This window comes from Corythoichthys intestinalis, chromosome 4, assembly GCF_030265065.1.
Source record: "Corythoichthys intestinalis isolate RoL2023-P3 chromosome 4, ASM3026506v1, whole genome shotgun sequence".
Classification (NCBI taxonomy): domain Eukaryota; kingdom Metazoa; phylum Chordata; class Actinopteri; order Syngnathiformes; family Syngnathidae; genus Corythoichthys; species Corythoichthys intestinalis.
The window spans coordinates 56,798,773-56,818,305 of record NC_080398.1 but is presented as its reverse complement, the minus strand read 5'-3'; the positions used below and the strand labels follow the sequence as shown (position 1 = coordinate 56,818,305).

At 38.2% G+C, this 19,533-nt stretch overlaps 1 protein-coding gene across 1 annotated transcript in view; it reads left to right on the top strand.

The window, feature by feature from the left end:
- Nucleotides 1–495: 495 nt before the first annotated feature.
- ncalda (neurocalcin delta a) overlaps nucleotides 496–19,533 on the top strand; it is a 134,662-nt gene continuing 115,624 nt past the window's right edge. Inside the window, exon 1 of the mRNA XM_057833852.1 lies at nucleotides 496–768. The gene's annotated coding sequence lies outside the window, so the exon portion shown is untranslated. The remainder of the gene's footprint in view (nucleotides 769–19,533) is intronic.

Below are 19,533 nucleotides of genomic sequence, written 5' to 3'. Positions count from 1 at the left end.
CCCCCGCTAACTCGAAGATTAAGCCTAATGTCAAAAATTCTGAACTTCCCCTTTAAGTGCCAACTTTTGAATAGCTGTCTACTATCATGGCCACGGTCCCTGTTAAAAAATAGTCACTTGCCCTTATAAAGGGCTAACTCTTCTGTTTGGCTAACTCTTCTGTTTAATATCTTATGAGGTGCATTTCATCATAACCTTGCATTTTGTTTTCCAATCTGAACACAGCAATGCTACTTTTAATACTATTCCTGCCTGATTTTTTCAGCCCTCTTTTTTCTGCACAGGTTCTGTAAAGCAGTCTGTCATTTACCAGTTCCACTTGGGGGTGCATGTGTGTATTGACCTATTGAAATCATTGCAGAGCAGTTTCTCTGTTGCCATGGCAATGCAGGCTTCTGTGTCTCTTTTCTCTCGGTGTTTCCCCTCCCATTGCATTTCCCCCTCCACTCCAGAGTGAGATCATGTGACTCATGACGTCAAGCTGGAGAGGCAAGCAAGGGAGAGAGTTAGCTTGTGTATGTGTGTGTGTGTTTTGAAACAAACCCTCTTGCACAAACGAGGAGTCTCTGGAAGTCTGTTCCTGCATTAGCTAGTCAGTCTTTCTTCCACCATACACATTTAATTCAGATTTTAGGGAGCTATCTTTTTGTTTTCCCGTTACTCTTCGCGCCTGTTGCTTCCTCTCTCTCCCCCCTCCTCAAACTTAGTCCTCTGCCAGAGTGTTGGGTGATGGACTGCTGAACAACTTGTGCGTCGCTACAAAGTGAGGTAAGATTCCTGTGTGTTTGTAGGATGCATTTTTTGCACCTAGGAGCGCAACAGACCACTGAAAGGGTTTCTGCTATTTGTTGCATTGCAAGCGGATTTCTACAATTGTTCAGGAGGATATATATTCCTTCGTATTAGACTGCGGTGAACTGTATTAATCTATAAACTGAAGGTGATGATCGAAGATTTTAGGACAATCCCTGATTAGATTGCTTTCTGTCCCAGCAAACGGAGCCTGATCTTTTTCAAAGCAAAGCCACTGCAGGAAGTGATGGGGGGTGCGGAGGCGAGTGTGATCATGATGGGGGCTGAGTGTCTTATGTGCTTTCTTGCCACGAGTGATGGGATGCACCACATGGCTTTTCCTCACAAAGCATTCTAATGTTAGTGGCAGTCGTGGGCCGGAGTTGCTGCTGCTCCTGCCTGCCTGCCAGAAGACTGGAGGGGGGCCGAGCAGCTGCCACCTGCCCCCCTTGGAGAGAATGGAAATGCATGAGTGGCATGCAGTGCATGTTTCATAGTCTTCATGTCGAGTTTTAATATTTTTTATTTCAAAGCATGCTATACATTTTCCTGATGAGAGTAAAGCCTTACAACCCCTTTTCCATCCTTTCAAGACCGTCATAGATAACCCAGCCCTGAACGCCGGGAAACAAAAGCATGGCATCGACAACAAGTGGTTGTATCAGTGTATCATTCGGTCATTCCATAGATATGTTTTAAAATGTTAAAATCGGAAAACAGATAGCAACTTTTCATTTATTTTTCATTTTCAAATTCATAATCGGAAAACGGCAGGGGTGCTGAAAGTCACTCACAGCAAAGGGTGCTGAGGATCATATTCCGTTTTACCCATCCAAAAACAGCTGTTTTAGTCCAAATTTGTCGTGCTCTGCCTTTTTCTCCACGCAAGGCGTACACAATGGCAGTACACACGCATGCTGAATAGTTTACGTACTACTACTAGGCTACTAAAAAGTAGGGCTGAACGATACTGGAAAAAACTGACATTGCAACTTTTTGGGGTTTTAGGATACCTTGTGATATTATGTATCCCAAACAACTAATTTCCTCCGATTAGTCAACAGGCTTTTGTACGATTAGGCGACTAATCTAATATACATATGGCAGAAAACACTCAGGTGACTTGAAGTTCCGCTCTGAGACCCCCAATTTGGCCAAATTTCTAAATAGTCCGATATGCATGTGTGATACATCATTGCAAAGTTTAAAATCTCAATTTTCTGGGGTAAGAAAAATTTTGAACAGGAGGACATTTTAAAAATATATTATGGCTGTCAAAATTATGCGTTAACGGGCGTTAATTAATTTTTTAAATTTATCACGTTATAATATTTGACGCAATTAACGCATGCAATGAATGACCCGCTCGCATATTGCCTCAAACAGATTACAATGAGGCCGTTTATGGACATTAAGAGTGAAGAGAATGCCACCGGCCGCTTGGGGGCAGCGCCGTTCCATACTCATGTTATTTCTTCTAAACGTGGGAGAATTAGTAGTGCAATGCATGCAAATTGCTATTTGTGCTCCACTCATATTTCGGTAAGTTTTCTTTCTTTTAGTGGCAATTATGTGTCTCTTGTTGTATTTTGGGTAAGATATGTACAGATACGTATATGTTATACAGTAAAGGCGAGTGGACACAGGCGTTCTTTGGACCGCGCTGTTTATTGGCATAAGCTTCGGCAACTCCTTCACAACAAACATATGTACCGTTTAGTGAAAGCACAACCAAAATAATATTCCTATCTCTCCAAAAAAAAATAATGTTCACAAAAAGAAAAGCACTTCAGTCTATAGTAACGAGGCTCTATTCTGACACACAGTTAAACAACAATGCAAAATGAACTGGCATTCCATATCAAAATAGCTATGCAAAATACACGTAAAACTTTTCACTCTATTTTTATTATTGTTATTTTTATTCTTCTTATTATTATATTAACTCTACTTTTGATTGAAAATTTTACAATTTTTTTTTTAAACGAAAACATGAAGAGGGGTTTTAATATAAAATTACTATAACTTTAACTATAACATTTATCGTTTAAGAACTACAAGTCTTTCTATCCGTGGATCACTTTAACAGAAAGAATGTTAATAATGCCATTTGTGGATTTATTGTTACAATAAGCAAATACAGTACTGATGTACAGTATGTTGTATGTATATATCCGTCGTGTGTCTTATCTTTCCATTCCAACAATAATTTACATAAAAATATGGCATATTTTAGAGATGGTTTGAATTGCGATTAATTGCGATTAATTAATTTTTAAGCTGTAATTAACTCGATTAAAATTTTTAATCGTTTGACAGCCCTAAAATAAATATATATATACAGTGGTACCTCTACATACGATCACTTCGACACACGATCTTTTCGACATCCGACGTAAAATTTGAGCCGCCATTTGTTTCTACATCCGACGAGTTGCTCGAAATACGACGACATGACAGCACTGCAAACGAACGCACGGTGGATTTTCTTGTGTGAGAAATCAACACAGTTTTCAAAAAAAGTTGATACAGTTGGAGAAACAAGGAAAAAAGTAATGCTTACCTTTGAAATGAAGATGCAAGTTATAGAAAAATATGAGCTTGGGGTGCACGTCCCTGAACTGGCTCAACAATACAGCTCCATGGTCCTCTTCCGACCACCGTTCGCCACTATTTATAAGTTAAGGTGACAATTATTATTGTGGTAACATTGCCAAGGAAATCGCCAGCTTCGTCACGTTTTTATCATTTATTTAAGAACTTATCCAACACAAAACGCCCATTGTCTTAAGCAGTTGACTGCTCTCAAGGAAACGAAAGTATTATCTCTACCGCACCGACCTATCTCACTATGACGTCACCTTCGCGGTGCGTTCAGGGACAGTAAAAAGTGTCCGCCATATTAGAATCCAATTCGTTACATTATTTACAGGAATAATTATTAATTATTCTTCTTATTATTATATTATTCTGACTTATTTATTTATAACTTATTTGTTTTTCTATGTTTAATTGCCATTTGTAACAGTGCCAGCAGTATTTATTAAGAATTTAGTGTATGTTTTTAGGCTTTGGAACGAATTAATGGAATTATAATGTATTCCTATGGGAAAATCCTGCTCGACATACGACCATTTCGACTTACAAACAAGGTCCTGGAACGAATTAAATTCGTATGTAGAGGTACCACTGTATATATATATATATATATTTTTTTTTTTTTTAAACAGCAAAACCCTATCTGGAGGTGAGAGCACGCGAGAGCAGAATTACAGACGCCATGACTTTAACGAGATATTATCGCATACTTACCTCTTTTCGATCCAAAAACTCCATGTAGCAGGTATCCCCGAGTGTCAAGACACAGCTGTGAATGGCCACAGCTGGATTTTGGGGGGATTTTATGGGTGAAAGGGTAATATAACAAGGGTCGCAATGCAGAAATCGCAGACATCAAGGAGTTGTCGAGATTTTCTTTTTCATATATTTACCCTTTAAAAAATTTTTTTCAATTTTTCTTTGTTTGGATCGATTATTTATCATCTAACATATCGGAGAAAATGCAACAGTAACAAAAAAATTTTTTTTAATTAAGCAATAGTTATGAGGTAGATATCCGTGACATTTTTAGAGACACCATTTTTTTCATTGTGACACCATTTGTTTAAAAGTTTAAAATATGCGAGTGAATCATTTTTATAAAAGTATTTGTTAGTTTTTTTTTAAACGAAATATTAGTATTATCAATTAATGATTCTAAGCTAAAAACGACAGACATTTTGAATAATAAATATAATTACCTTTGTTTTATGGCTGGGTTGAAACACAAGTGGTTGCGCTACGTCTGTAAACGGGGGTTTCCAGGGTAAAACGGACAAATTAAAAATAGTTCGGGGGCTTAATGCACCATGAATCTGCTATGGCCGCATATAGACATATTGTTCTATCAAACACAACAGTTCTTTTGGCTTAAAATACAGCAGTTTATTTTAAAGAGGCGTGCAAGAGCAGAAACTGCTTTTTCTGTCTTGTCTGTGTTTTCTGACATATATATTTGTTTGTTTCTTTCTTTATTTGTTTCATGAACACTTAAATTTCCCCAAGCAGGAACTTCCTTGATCCTAATAAATATAATCTGCATAACGTGCAGACGAGTGCAGTCAAGAGACTCAAGACCTCCAGCTTTCGGGAGCAGCAGCAGAGTAGATAAATACGTGAAGTATTTGGAAAAAAACTTCATGATGCACGGTGATTCGATGCACATAAAGGCAACTTCAATTAAATTTAAAAAAAAGTCGTTAGTTAGTTATATGGATATACGATCTGCCAGCTTGTTGTTTTTTGTCGTCGACACTTGGGATATGTTTTATTTATCGATTCATTTTTAACCATTAAAAAAAAAAAAAAGAATCTACCAAAACACAATTTCTCCCCAACACCAGGGGTGTGTTTCGTGTTTTTGTTTTTAATTTTGAAATTAAAAATAGGATATGAGAGATGGTATTTTTGTATCATTTTCAATGTGTTGTGACACGGACGTTGTTGGTATTTTTTCCAGTCTTTAACCACGCTTTAACCCTAACTGTGACATATTTCCCCACTTGAAAACCTTCCTGAGAAAAAAAAAAATCTCTTCTGGGTCACAACACATCTATGATACAAACTGAACAAAAATACCATGTTAATTGTATTAATTTCAAAACAAAATACAAACTGCAAAAAATAGGCGGTTATTTGTTTTCTGATTTTTTTTATTTGAAAACAAGAAACAAGATAACAAGTCGGTATCTGTTTTTCGATTTTGGATCTAAACTGAGAAATGAAAAACAAGTCGTTATCAGTTTTCTTATTTAGGATTCTAAAACAGATGGAATGAACAAATGATACACTGATATTTTTTATTTGAAAACAAGAAATGAAATAAGATGTTTTCCGATTTTTAATTTTAAAATGAGAAATGAAAAAACTAAATAAAATAAATAACTGAAATAATAATAAGTCGTCATCCGACTCAGATATGGAATGAACAAATGATTTACTGATATGGTTGCAATCTTTTATCTAACCTTTTATACAGTGAGTGACTGACCACAATATTAACATTTGGTGTGGCCTACATGACCCAAAAGTGTGTGCATTTTTATTTATTTTGTATTATTATTAGAGATGTCCGATCCGATATTTGGATCGGATCGGACGCCGATATGGGCAAAAAAATGCGCAGCGGTATCGGATCAGCCAACACGGAAAAATTCCGATCCAGACTTCCGATCCAGTTTTTTACATTTACATAATCCATTCCAGTTTTTGCTTCGGTTTCCCTAAAATCCAGTCTGCATTTTACGGCACACCTTCAACACACTACATTTACCTTACTGTCTCCCAATTTACCGAGAGACTTTTTCGGTAAAAATGTCAGCTGTGTGGGATCATTTCACCTTAAAGGACGAGAAAGACGAAAAGGCACAGTGCAACATATGCCACAATAAAGTCAAGCGTGGTGGTAAAGCTGTAAGAAGTTTTAATACAACCAACCTAATCAAGCATTTGGCGAAATACCACCACAAACAATATAAGAAGTATGTTAAGAAAACCGAAGACAAAAAGAAAGGTCCTACGCAACTAACACTATGCCTGTCGCGATAACAAATTTTAGTGGGCGATAAATTATCTCATAAATTATTGCGATATGCGATATTATTGCGCCCCCCCCCCCCCCCCCCCCAAAAAAAATAAAAAATTTGCGTTTATTTGTTTGTGTTTGTTGTCATCATCATCGATATCATTGACAGTTGCAAGATGTGATATGAGCAACCCGAAAAAAACGAAAATAAGACAAGGGCTGACGAGAGAAGCATATGCTTATCAAGTCACGTCCCCTTTTAACCGATTTACAATAACACAGTGAGAATACAGTATATATTAATAGATCAAGTACACCCATTTAAACGCAATAAATGTTTATTTTTAAATTTAAAAATACCTTTTTAAGAAATCACAACTAAAAACAATAGACCATGCCTCTTTCAAGTAAAAGACAACATTATTAATACCGCACAGAAACACATAATAAATGTCTTTTTTCAAGAAAAAAAAAAAAAAAATGCACTTAATAACTGAAGCATTTAGGCACATAGCCAGGGCCGGCCCAGGCCATTTGGGGGCCCTAAGCAAAATAATGCAAAGGGGTCCATATTTTTGGCCCATCATTTCGTCACAGTGTATTGTGAAACCCATACATGCAATCCAACCCATACATCCTTATTTTGTATATTAATCAGATATTGTTGCACTGCATACTTCAAACTTCAAAGAAGAACTTCAAAGAAGTTAAGGAATAACTTATTTTTTTTAAGCTTGTAATCAAGTATCAAAACTCGCAAAAGTCAAATAAAGCAAACTGTAGAAAACAAAATAGAAAATAAATTAAACAACTGCCAAATTGGGGGCCCCCTAGTGGTCAGGGGCCCTAAGCAGCTGCATAGTCTGCGTATAGGCTGCAACTTTGAAAGTTGCAGTAACAGTAATTGCACTTCAACAACAACAGAGAAAAACAGACTAATTAAGTAGCAGTAATAAAAATTTGGCTCCCAAAGGTATCAAATATCATTTAACAGAGGTAAAACTGTCTCATTTTTTCAGCAATGTAGCGGACTTCACTTTCCGTGAGGGAACGCTATTTTGCGCGGTGTCGTCTGTATTTCTCACATCAAGCGAATACCTCTAATTGTCAATTAACGTGACGAGGAGGCTCCGCTTGTTGCTATGCAGTTTTCTTACTAAGCAGTGAAAACTGGAGAGGTTAATAGTGTTTCAAATGAGCATGTAGATTTATTCTGTTGGCCATCTTTGTTGAAACAACCTCCAAAAACATTTTGCAGACTGGTTCGTCCTCTTCCTCATTCCACTCGCTCATTGCTGTGCGCCGACAGTGCACTCGGCCCTTCCTCAATCCATTAAATGACGGTCACTCAAACTCAAATGTATAAAACGAACATACCCAGAAGTCAATAAAAAAGAGTGGCACAAGGAAGCTGAACTTTAAACAGCGCCGTCAAGCACGTCTGCCACACATCTGCCGCAAGCGCGTGCGTCACGCGCGCACCTGCACGCGAAGCGATAAATCGCCGCAGGAAAATTACCGTCTTCATTTTTATATACCGCGCGATAAATGGAATTATTGCATATTGCGACAGGCTTAACTAACACTGGCAGAAACTTTTGCACCATTGCATTCTCATCCAACACTTAGAACCACGGTACAACATGCCCAGTCGTCATTACATCCTTGAGCGATTCGGCCGTGGAAGATTCAAGAACAATTCACAAACATCCAAATTCCGATTATTGAAATATGTCGAGTAAAGCGGAACTAATACACAGCACGATCTTCGGGACGCAATGAGAAACGGACCGCATTGCGTCCCGAGAGTAAAAATCATGCTTGTCATAGACCCGGGTAATGCCAATGCTCAACTCACGGCTTTAGCTCAACTCATGCCGCTGGATAAAAAACACAAGAATACCTGACTGCTGCTGACAGCCGCTACAAACTACGTCAACATCGTTTTACTGTAGATAATAGATATCATATGTATATAGAACTAGATGCAAGATGACAGACTCGACGGCGTTAGCAACATTGAAGTATTGAAAATTAGTTGCGTTAGTAAACAGCCGCCATCTTAAAGCAGGAGACTTCCTTAGTAGGCTGTTGTGAACCTTCCAAGCGAACCTAATTAACTTTTTATCTAAAATACTCCTAAATCGGCAAAATCATGACTTGAATCTATCTTCAAAACAGTTTTAAAACTTTTACATGTCGAAGGTAGACAGAAGGGAAATTATGGAATAACGGGAGCAATTTTAACAAGTTTAACAGTTGATTCGCAAAATTAAATGAATTGAATGTAGTTTAAAGCTGCTGATACAGAATGGGGACTTGAGTATTTTATTTACTGTTTTAAAATGTTAACTTGATACTGAAATAGTCGTTTATTTAAACCTGAGAGGCTTTTTATACAAAAGGGGGTTTGTGGGATTTTCCACTGAGGTTGTTTTGTGTGTTTTGCTTTTTTAAGACAGTTTACAATATTATTTGCACGTTTTACTGACTGACTATGCCATTTCTGTGTTATTTATAATGTTTTGTGTTTGTCACTGAATAAACAGGTCAGTTTCTTGTTACCAACCGTTGTGTGTTATTCAAACTCACCTAATTCAGCTGGCGAGTTGTTATCAAGAGTACTAAAACCTTTTTCAACATGAGTCTGACAACTAAGTAAGGAGGCTAAATAACTTTAAACTTTAACACATGCTCAGATAGGCCGGTATCGGTATCGGCTAGTATCGGTATCGGATCGGAAGTGCAAAACAATATCGGTATCGGATCGGAAGTGCAAAAACCTGGATCGGGACATCCGTAATTATTATTATTGCTGTCAATATTTATTTAAAAATATTTTTGGAATAAATGAAATTTGAAATGAATACAATTTTAATTAAAAACAAAAATATGTTTGTTTAATGTCTCTTGAAATATTGAGACCATTTAATGATTAATTGAAGTGAAATTCTTACATATGGCCCCTTTAAACGCCACATGCACTCTCACTCTTTGCTTTCCTTGTCTTAATCCTTCAAGCCATCCCCCAGTCTGATAGAGTAAGTTGATCTCGTGCAACAGGTGTCTTACGTGTCTGATTACCGTTTTATGTTTGTATTCTTAATCTCTAATTAGAGGAGATTTGTGTCTTGTAATTTACTGTGTTCCTCCCACAGTAGCCACTGGGTTGCAACTATTTTTAATGCCTCATTCCAGGGAGTAAGTGGTTCAGAAAAACTGATGATTCTTTTCAATTTTTTGACAATGACAGTGAACTGAGCTCATGCTTCCATTTTATATGCCAGTATATACTGCATAGTACTGTATATTGCAAAGTAATTTGCATGAAAAACAACATACAGTTCATTTTATTCAAAAATATTTCAAGATTATTAGTGCTCTTGAAAGAACCGCCATCGAAGACTGATACCATACGACAGTAGTAGTTTTATCAGACATCCTGCAGACTTCTCTGTGTTTATATGCATGTGCATGTGTGTGTGCACATGTGTGTTATTTGTGGTAACTAATGTGAATCCATTTTTTGTTATCACTTACAGTGGGGAGAACAAGTATTTGATACACTCACAATGGGAAAACCCATTCGCAGTGTATCAAATACTTGTTCTCCCCACTGTATGTGACTGCTGCTTTTTGTAGGTCACAAAAGTTTAACATGAGGTAGAAATGTTAAATATACAGTATTCTTCAGGCACATTAGTTTTTCTTGATGAAGATGTGAAATTATTTTCTTGCCTTCAATAATATAATAGAAAAAAAATTGGGGGGGGGGGGGTTGAAAGTATGGTTGAATCATTCATAGCTTTTTTTCTCCAGAATTTATTTTTCAATATACTGTTGATAATTTTTTTGACATTAAGGGTGTAAGTAAGCGAATTAACGATCTGATTATTCAGCCAAAAATCTGACATTAGTCATATATTAACCCTTGCCACAGTTACATTACAGTCATACAGTGGTATGAAAAAGTATCTGAACCTTTTGGAATTTCTCACATTTCTGCATGAAATCACAATCAAATGTGATCTGATCTTTGTCAAAATCACACAGATGTAAAAACAGTGTCTGCTTTAACTAAAACCACCCAAACATTTATAGGTTTTTGTATTTTAATGAGGATAGCATGCAAACAATGACAGAACGGGGATAATAAGTCTGTGAACCCTCTGCCTTAGGAGACTTAATGAGCAATTGAAAGCAATTTTTACCAAACAATATAAGTCAGGTGTGTGCCCAATGACTAATGAGTGGGTTAAAGCTGCCCTGCCTTTAAAACACACACCTGGTAAGAATTGTCTTGATGAGAAGCATTGACTGATGTGCATCATGGCTCGGTCAAAAGAGCTGTCTGAAGACTTGCGATTATGGATTGTTGATTTTTAAAAGCTGACAAAGGATACAAAACAATCTCTTTTGGAGAGAGTTAGGCACTGTTGCTTCTCTCCCAAGGAGTGGCCGTCCACCAAACATGACACCAAGAGTTGAGCGCAGAATATTCAGAGAGGTAAAAAGGAACCCTAGAGTGTCTGGTAAAGACTTACAGAGATCACTGGCACAGTCCAATATCTCGGTGCTCACATCAACTATGTGTAAAACTATAGCCTAAGCCTGTCGCAATATGCAATAATTCCATTTATCGCACGGTAAATAAAAATGAAGGCGGTAATTTTTCCACTGCGATTTATCGCCTCGCGTGCACGTGCGCGCGCGTGCGGCTGACGTGCTGTCAAAAGTTCGGCTTCCTTGTTACCAACTACGCAAAATGCATCTTCGTTCCGGGTCCGGCAAAAAATAGCGCTGGAGCTAATCTGTTCCCATTATATCCTATTGTTCAACGTATACCGGTCGCGTCAGTGCTCCGGATTGACTGCGGACCATCTCCTGCGGGATGGTTTAGGCTATTTTTTATTTTGCCGGAGACGCATCCGTCAAAAGGGGCAGAGCCGGGCCTGGAGTCAACAGCCCAGTTGCTTATTCACTGTTTATCCAGCGAACATGGACGAAGAACGCTCCATCATGAAGGTGGAAAGTCACAAAATGATTTATGATGCAGGAGATCACCATTACAAGGACAACATTAAAAAGGAAGCTTTATGGTGTCCTATTATGTGTGTTTTTCTGGCAATGATATCAAATACACGACGTGCTGACAACTTAAGTTTTTTATTAACACACAGCGCTAACAACACTTCCTCAACCTGTGGTTCTCGGCAGGCTGTGTAGAGACACTGCCTCTCTCGCTGCCGCATCACATGAACACAACAACGTCACCGTTGCGTGCACTTCATGGTGCCTCGGAAAACATCCAGTCACAATATTACACATGAGAGCAGAACTTATGAGGGGGAAAGGGTTCATTTGCCTAGATGCTTAAGTTATTAAGTGCAATTTTATTTTTTTCTTGAAAAAGACATTTATTCTGTGTTTCTGTGCGGTATTAATATTGTTTTTACATAAAAGAGGCATGGTCTAATGTTTTTAGTCGTGATTTCTTAAAAGTATTTTTGAATTCAAGAGTGAACATTTATCGCATTTAAAAGGGTGTACTTGATCTATTAATATATACTGTATTTTCACTGTCTTATTGTAAATTGGTTTAAAAAAAAAAATGGGGGGGGGGAGGTGGGGGCGCAATAATATGCCATATCGCAATAATTTATGAGATAAATTATCGCACACTAAAATTTGTTATCGCGACAGGCCTACTATAGCCAAGAATGGTGTTCATGGGAGGACTCTACGGAGGAAGCCACTGCTGTCTAAAAAAACATTGTTGCTTGTTTAATATTCGCAAAAAGGCACTTAGACACTCCATGGAAGTTTTGGCAAAATATTTTGTGGACTGATGAAACCAAAGTTGAATTGTTTGGGAGTAACACTCAACGTCATGTGTGAAGGTAAAATGGAGCAGCTCACCAACATCAACACCTCATTCCCACCGTGAAGCATGGTGGAGGGAGCATCAGGATTTGGGGCTGTTTTGCTACCTCGGGGCCTGGAAATTTTGCAATCATTAATGGAAGAATGAATTAAAAAGTTTATCAGGATGTTTTTCAGGAAAACCTGAGGCCATCTGTTAGACCAGGGGTGGGCAATTAATTCCACAAAGGGCCGCAGTGGGTGCGGGTTTTTGTTCATACCCATCATGAGGACAGCCTTTCACCAATCTGGTTTCTTACAAGTGCAATCAGTTGATTGCAGTCAGGTGCTCCTTGTTTCCACTGTAACCTCATTGGTTATACTGTGTGTGCTTAATCAGTTGGAACAAAGACCAGGACCCACTGCGGCCCTCGAGGACCGGTTTGCCCACCCCTGTGTTAGACAGTTGAAGCTAAAAAGAAGATGGATGCTGCAACAAGACAATGATCCAAAACACAGAAGTAAATCAACTTCAAAATGGTATCAGTAGAACAAAATACACATTCTGGAGTGGCCAGGTCAAAGTCCAGACTTGAACCCCATTGAGATGCTGTGGCATGACCTAATGACAGCGATTCATGCCAGACATCCCAGGAATTTGACTGAACAACAGCAGTTTTGTAGAGAAGAATGGGCCAAGATTAGTCCTGAAGGACGTGCCAGACTGATCTGCAGCTACAGGAAGGGTCTGGTCGAAGTTATTGCTGCCAAAGGGGGGAGGGGCACAATTTATTATTTGTGATGGTTCACTTACTTATTTTCCCCCTTCTGTCATTGTTTGCATACAATCCTCATTAACATATGAAAACCTATAATGCTTGGGTGGTTTTACTTAAAGCAGTTTTTCATCTGTGTGATTTTGACAAGGCTCAGATCACATTTGATGGTGATTTTATGCAGACATGTGAGAAATTCCAAAAGGTTCAGATACTTTTTCATACCACTGTAGGTTTTGATACCACATTTTCATCCAAAGCAGAAATTTTCAGAAACATATATTTTTAAGTATAGTAGTTCACACATGAAATTCTTATTGCAAATTTCCTTGAAATATCATGATAAAAATTTTAGGCTATATTTCCCCAACCCTTATATGCATGCATAATGCAGAGATGGAATAATTAGTTAAAATACGGGCTGGGTGCTACATTTAAACTCGGGTGGAGAGAGCTAGCTGTGGCGGCTAGCTTCAAATTGGCGTCGAGCACTGCGTTCAAGGTCTGCAAAGCCCTCCAGCCCGATTTGTCTGCCGTGTCCTACAACCAGCCAGTGGGAAGCCATAGCAGATTTCTGGCATCTATGGAACTTCCCAAACTGCGTTGGGAGTAGAGATGTCCCGATCCGATATTTGGATCGGATCAGACGCCGATATGGGCAAAAAAATGCGCATCGGTATCAGATCGGAACACGGGAAAAATTCCGATCCAGACTTCCGATCCAGTTTTTTTATATTGAAAATCCGGTCCGGGTTTTCCAGCGCACCGATATACATAATCCATTCCAGTTTTTGCTTCGGTTTCCCTAAAATCCGGTCCGCATTTTACGGCACTCCTTCAACACATTACATTACCGTCTCCCAATTTACCGAGAGACTTTATCGGTAAAAATGTCAGCTGTGTGGGATCATTTCACCTTAATGGACGACAAAGACGAAGAGGCAGAGTGCAACATATGCCACAATAAAGTCAAGCATGGTGGTAAAGCTGTAAGAAGTTTTAATACAACCAACCTAATCAAGCATTTAGCGACATGCCACCACAAACAATATAAGCAGTATGTTAAGAAAACCGAAGACAAAAAGAAAGGTCCTACGCAACTAACACTGGCAGAAACTTTAGCTATGCGTGACAAACTGGCACTTGACAGTCCCAAAGCCCAGGTAATAACAAGAGTCATTGCCGAAGAATTCATTCTGGATGACGAGCCATTATCTCTCGTGAGTAAAGACGCACCATCCAACACTTTTATGCTGCATTCCAGAGAAGTGGGAAGTCGGATTTATCCCACTCGGATGGTACCAGTTCCAACCTCAAAGCGTTCCAAGCAAATTTAAACAACAAAGATGGCTGATCGCGACGAGGTGTTTTCTTTATTTTGGCCATCCAAAGACATTTTGACCTCCAGCGAACCTGCCTTCCTATAAGCGATCAAATAGTAGAGGAAAAACAACGGCTGCGTTATTGCCCACACTGTAAACTGCCTTTTTTTAGTTACATCTTTTGCTGATCGTCAATATAAAAACATAGCACAACAAAGATATTTCACTGTATGAGAAAAAAATACATGGCGTCTCAAATAAACTTGATTTACTTCATTATTGTGTTATCATTCAATACGTTTTCTTGAGCGCCATTTTGTCCAGTGGCGTCAGATTGAAACAAATTGGAAGTCGGGGTAGTTATTTTTTCTCCAACTTCGCGACTTGGACCTCCCAGTTCGAGTGGCGCTCCAATGATATTTTCCTAGTCGGAGGCCGGAAAAGTCCGACATCATCTTTGTTGTGCTATGATTTTAGTTTGACGATCAGCAAAGGATGTAACTAAAAAAAAGGCAGTTTACAGTGTGGGCTATAACGCAGCCGTCGTTTTTCCTCTACTATTTGATCGCTTATAGGAAGGCAGGTTCACTGGAGGTCAAAATGTCTTTGGCTGGCCAAAATAAAAAAAACACGTCGCGATCAGCCATCATTGTTGTTTACATTTGCTTGGAACGCTTTGAGGTCGGAACTGGTACCATCCGAGTGGGATAAATCCGACTTCCCACTTGTCTGGAATGCAGCATAAATGCTTGTCTAATAGAGATCATATGTATATAGAACTAGATGCAAAATGACAGACTCGACGCCGTTGCCAACACATGCATTGAAAATTACGTGCGTTAGTAAACAGCCGCCATCTTAAAGCAGGAGACTTCCCTTGTAGGCTGTTGTAGTGAACCTTCCAAGCGAACCTAATTAACTTTTTATCTAAAATACTCCTAAATCGGCAAAATCTTGACTTGAATCTATCTTCAAAACAGTTTTAAAACTTTCACATGTCAAAAGTAGACAGAAGGGAAATTATGGAATAACGGGAGAAATTTTAAGAACCTTTACGGTTGATTGGCAAAATTAAATGAATTGAATGTAGTTTAAAGCTGCTGATACAGAATGGGGACTTGAGTATTTTATTTACTGTTTTAAAATGTTAACTTGATACTGAAATAGTCGTTTATTTAAACCTGAGAGGCTTTTTATACAATTTTTGTAACTAATGCACGGAACATTAAAAGAATCTAATAACTTGGGAAGTTTGTGGGATTTTCCACTGACAGTTTACAATATTATTTGCACATTTTACTGACTGACTATGCCATTTCTGTTTGTTATTTAGAATGTTTGTCACTGAATAAACTGGTCAGTTTCTTGTTACCAACCATTGTGTGTTATTCAAACTCACCTAATTCAGCTGGCTAGTTGTTATCAAGAGTACTAAAATCCTTTTCAACATGAGTCTGACAACTAAGTCAGGAGGCTAAATAACTTTAAACTTTAATACATGCTCAGATAGGCCGGTATCGGCCAGTATCGGTATCGGAACGGAAGTGCAAAACAATATCGGTATCGGATCGGAAGTGCAAAAACCTGGATCGGGACATCACCAGTTTGGAGCCTTGATTTTAACGTTATCATAAAAAGCACCGAGGCACTCTCAATCAGTGATGATGTATCGTGTGTGAACTGTCTGTTATTGAAAATTAAAGATCAAAACAACTCTTTTGACACCAAATCTGTGCTTTATTCTTCATATACTTGAAGTGTGACACGTAAATAAGTCACAGACTCACAACAAACATATGTACACAATAAATGATGAAGTGCACCAACCAAAAATACGACATAAAGTGATAAAAAGTTGGCAGTTTTTGGCCGACTGGGTCACCGCTTCGTGTAGCCACTCGATTCCGAACACACACGTCTCGGTGGTTCTTCCATTTTTATTTTTTTTTTTCAATTGCCGACCTTGCCATTTGGCAATCACAATAATGTCTTGACGAGACTTGCTCTTCGATGATACTCCCGTCGGCTTGGTCCATTTTTGCGTGTAGAAAATAATGTTTGATTCTATTCTACAATGGCGGTGATTTCGTGCTGAACCGGACACAACAGTCTGAGCGCACCAATCACAGTCCGTTTCTGCCACGTCATACGCGTCGACGTGATGCGAAGGTTAGAAAATTCGAGAGGAGCGCGTCAGGCTACGACGCAGGGTCACAACTCGGGTCTTCCTTGACGGCGCAGGTCTGACGCGGAAGTATAACTCGGCATTTACTGTTGTTGTATTTCAGATGTATATAACTAAAATACCACAAGTTAGGATGAACTTTGTAAGGTTCCTATAACATCCTGTTTTGCACTTAAGGGGGTTTCATGTAACACTAGTGGAAACTAACTTGAAGGCAGTTTATGTAACCACTAATTTATGACCACAGTCAGAAAGTAAGCAATGGAAAGAAAGTGTGTAAGGAGGAAGAAAGGAACTGAACAGATAAGAGAAAAGGCAAATACTCATGGGAGTGAGTTTTAATCGGATTCTTTTCTAAGACTGAATAACTGGTCAGACCTACATAATGTGTCTGACATGAGGAGGAAAAAAAGGTGGATTTAACAATAGAGTATATTCTTTTTAATGTGGAACTGCTGAGGCTAAACGAAATCCATTTCACGATGCTGCTCAATCTTGAATTTGTCAAGATTATATGAAATACTATTCCCTTTAGGAATTAATGGTAGTAGGAAGTTCATTTTTTCCTTGTCCTGTAAGTTTACAATTAAGTTAAACACTGTTAACATTATTTCAACAATACAATTACTCAAGAGTTTGAAGTTGTAATGTGAAAGTTGATTGAGTTCTTAAAAATAAAAAAAAGAAACGTATGGTATCAGTCATAAACATCCAGTACATTCCAGCATAGAAGTATGTTTATTTAAACAGTAACAAGAGTACATGTGGACTATATAACACAAGGGATTATAAGGCGCACCATAAATGAACAAATGTATTTTCATTAGGGGTGTGACAATATATCAAAATAGTGATATATCGCAATACTTTGCAGTCCAAAAAGTCATATCGATATGCTCTTACCATGTCTCGATACATCATTTTAAAAAGGTGTCACTGTTTAAAAAAAATTTTTTTTAAAAAGGAACCAACAGGTTGCTACCAAAATCTTCTATTAGATTCGTAGGAAGAATTGACGGAGAATAAGTTGTCTTGTAGCCAAAACTTGGCGTGTTTAATTTCCATCGACATGCGGATACATCCTCTCTCATTGCTGTCTTCACAGGCAATCCCAAAAATCAAAGTAATCAAAGTCAAACACAAAGAAGTAATAAAAGTAGCACTTTAGACAATTAAGTCCCATCCTGCCATCTTATGGCGAAAAGATAATATGTCAATAATAACAAGGAATAGGAACATTATTTCAACATCAACTGAGGACACATTTATGATTACAAAACATTTCTCTCAACACCCCCACTTGTTCTCATGTTGATGGCCTTTTTAACAAACAAATGAACTTTTACATTTCGAATTACAAAAATAACACTGTCAAACTTCTTCAATTTTAACTTTGTTACAGGTTTTGTCATGATATCAGCTATCATGTCATCCATTGGACAATACGTCAATGTGACTCTTCCCTGATTCACAGTAGATCTAATAAAATGATATTTTATGTCTACGTGCTTGCATCTCTGTCTGTTAACAGGATTTTTGGCAAGAGCGATTGTCCCTTGGTTGTCATCGTGTACAGTTGTTGGAGTGTACTGATAATGATCAATGCTACCAAGTAGTTGTTCTAAATATAGGCATTCTTGTATGGTTGAAGCCAGTGCCATATATTCAGCTAAACAGGTAGATAGTGCGGCTGTAGGTTGTTTCTTTGTTTTCCAAGAAATTGGAGAACTATTCTTGCTCAAGAAAATACAGTATCCTGAAGTACTGCGCCTGTCGCTAGTATCAGCTGCCCAGTCAGCATCACTATATGCCTGTATACCAAGTTTTGCATTGTCGTCTCTTTTGAAACTAAGGCTCTTTTCGGAAGTACCTTTTAGGTATCGTAAGACAAGTTTCAAAGTAGTCCACTGCTCCTCCGTGGGTTCATTAAAGTACTGCGATAACCTGCTTACCACATAGCTTAAGTCTGGTCTTGTGCAAACAGTTAGATGTATAAGGCTTCCGACTGCTTCCCTATACATCCTCACGTTGCTCATTTTTATTGCATCCTCGGAATAGTCAAGTTTTTGTTCACAGGGTGTTTCTCTGATTTTGCCCGTTCACTGGTTATTTCCTGTTGATTTTGAGTCACTTCCTGTTCATCCGGGGACATTCTTGCAACACTTCCTTTTCATTAACCTAAAATCAACAGGAAGTGACATGTAAATGCCCCAAAATCAACAGGAAGTGACCCGTAACTGCCCCAAAAGAAAAGGGAAGTGACCGAAAATCAACAGGAAATTACGCGAAATACTCCAAAACTCATTGCCTAGCATTAACTGCCTCTGACAGCCAGAGACGTCTCATCCGTTTGAAGTGGGAAGGATGTTCATTCGCTGCCACCCTCCCAGTTCAAATGGATTGGACGTCTACTAGTGATAAACTCATTTCCAATTCAGAGCAGAAGGATGAAAATGTTTTTCTGTTTCTTAGTTGTTTTGCAGAATATCCTAGAATGATTTCCTGACCCGTGCATCGATAATTGCTGTATCGCCGTATTGTGAGATCATCGTTGTCATGAGCCTTGTATCACAAATCGTATTGTGAAGTAACCAGAGGTTCCCACCCCTAATTTTCATACATAAGGTGCTCCTGAATATAAGGTGCATTTGTGCATTCATGTACTGCGGTTGTAATTTGTTCCGTATCTTTTAGCATTGTAATTATTTTTTTGTTCAATAATGTCTTTATTATTTGTTTTATTGTTTGATTTAAGGGTTTGATGAATGATGATTCTTTTTCTTAAACACATTACTGGAACAGAATAATACAGTTTATGCTGTCACAAAAGAGGTTTGAGATCATTAAGCACAACTAGAATTCTTACAGTATATATAAGGCACACTGTCATTTGGGGAAAAATAAAGGATAACTCTGGTTACCCTTTAACTATAGTCCGAAAAATATGGAATGTCAGGAAATTTCTTAAACAGC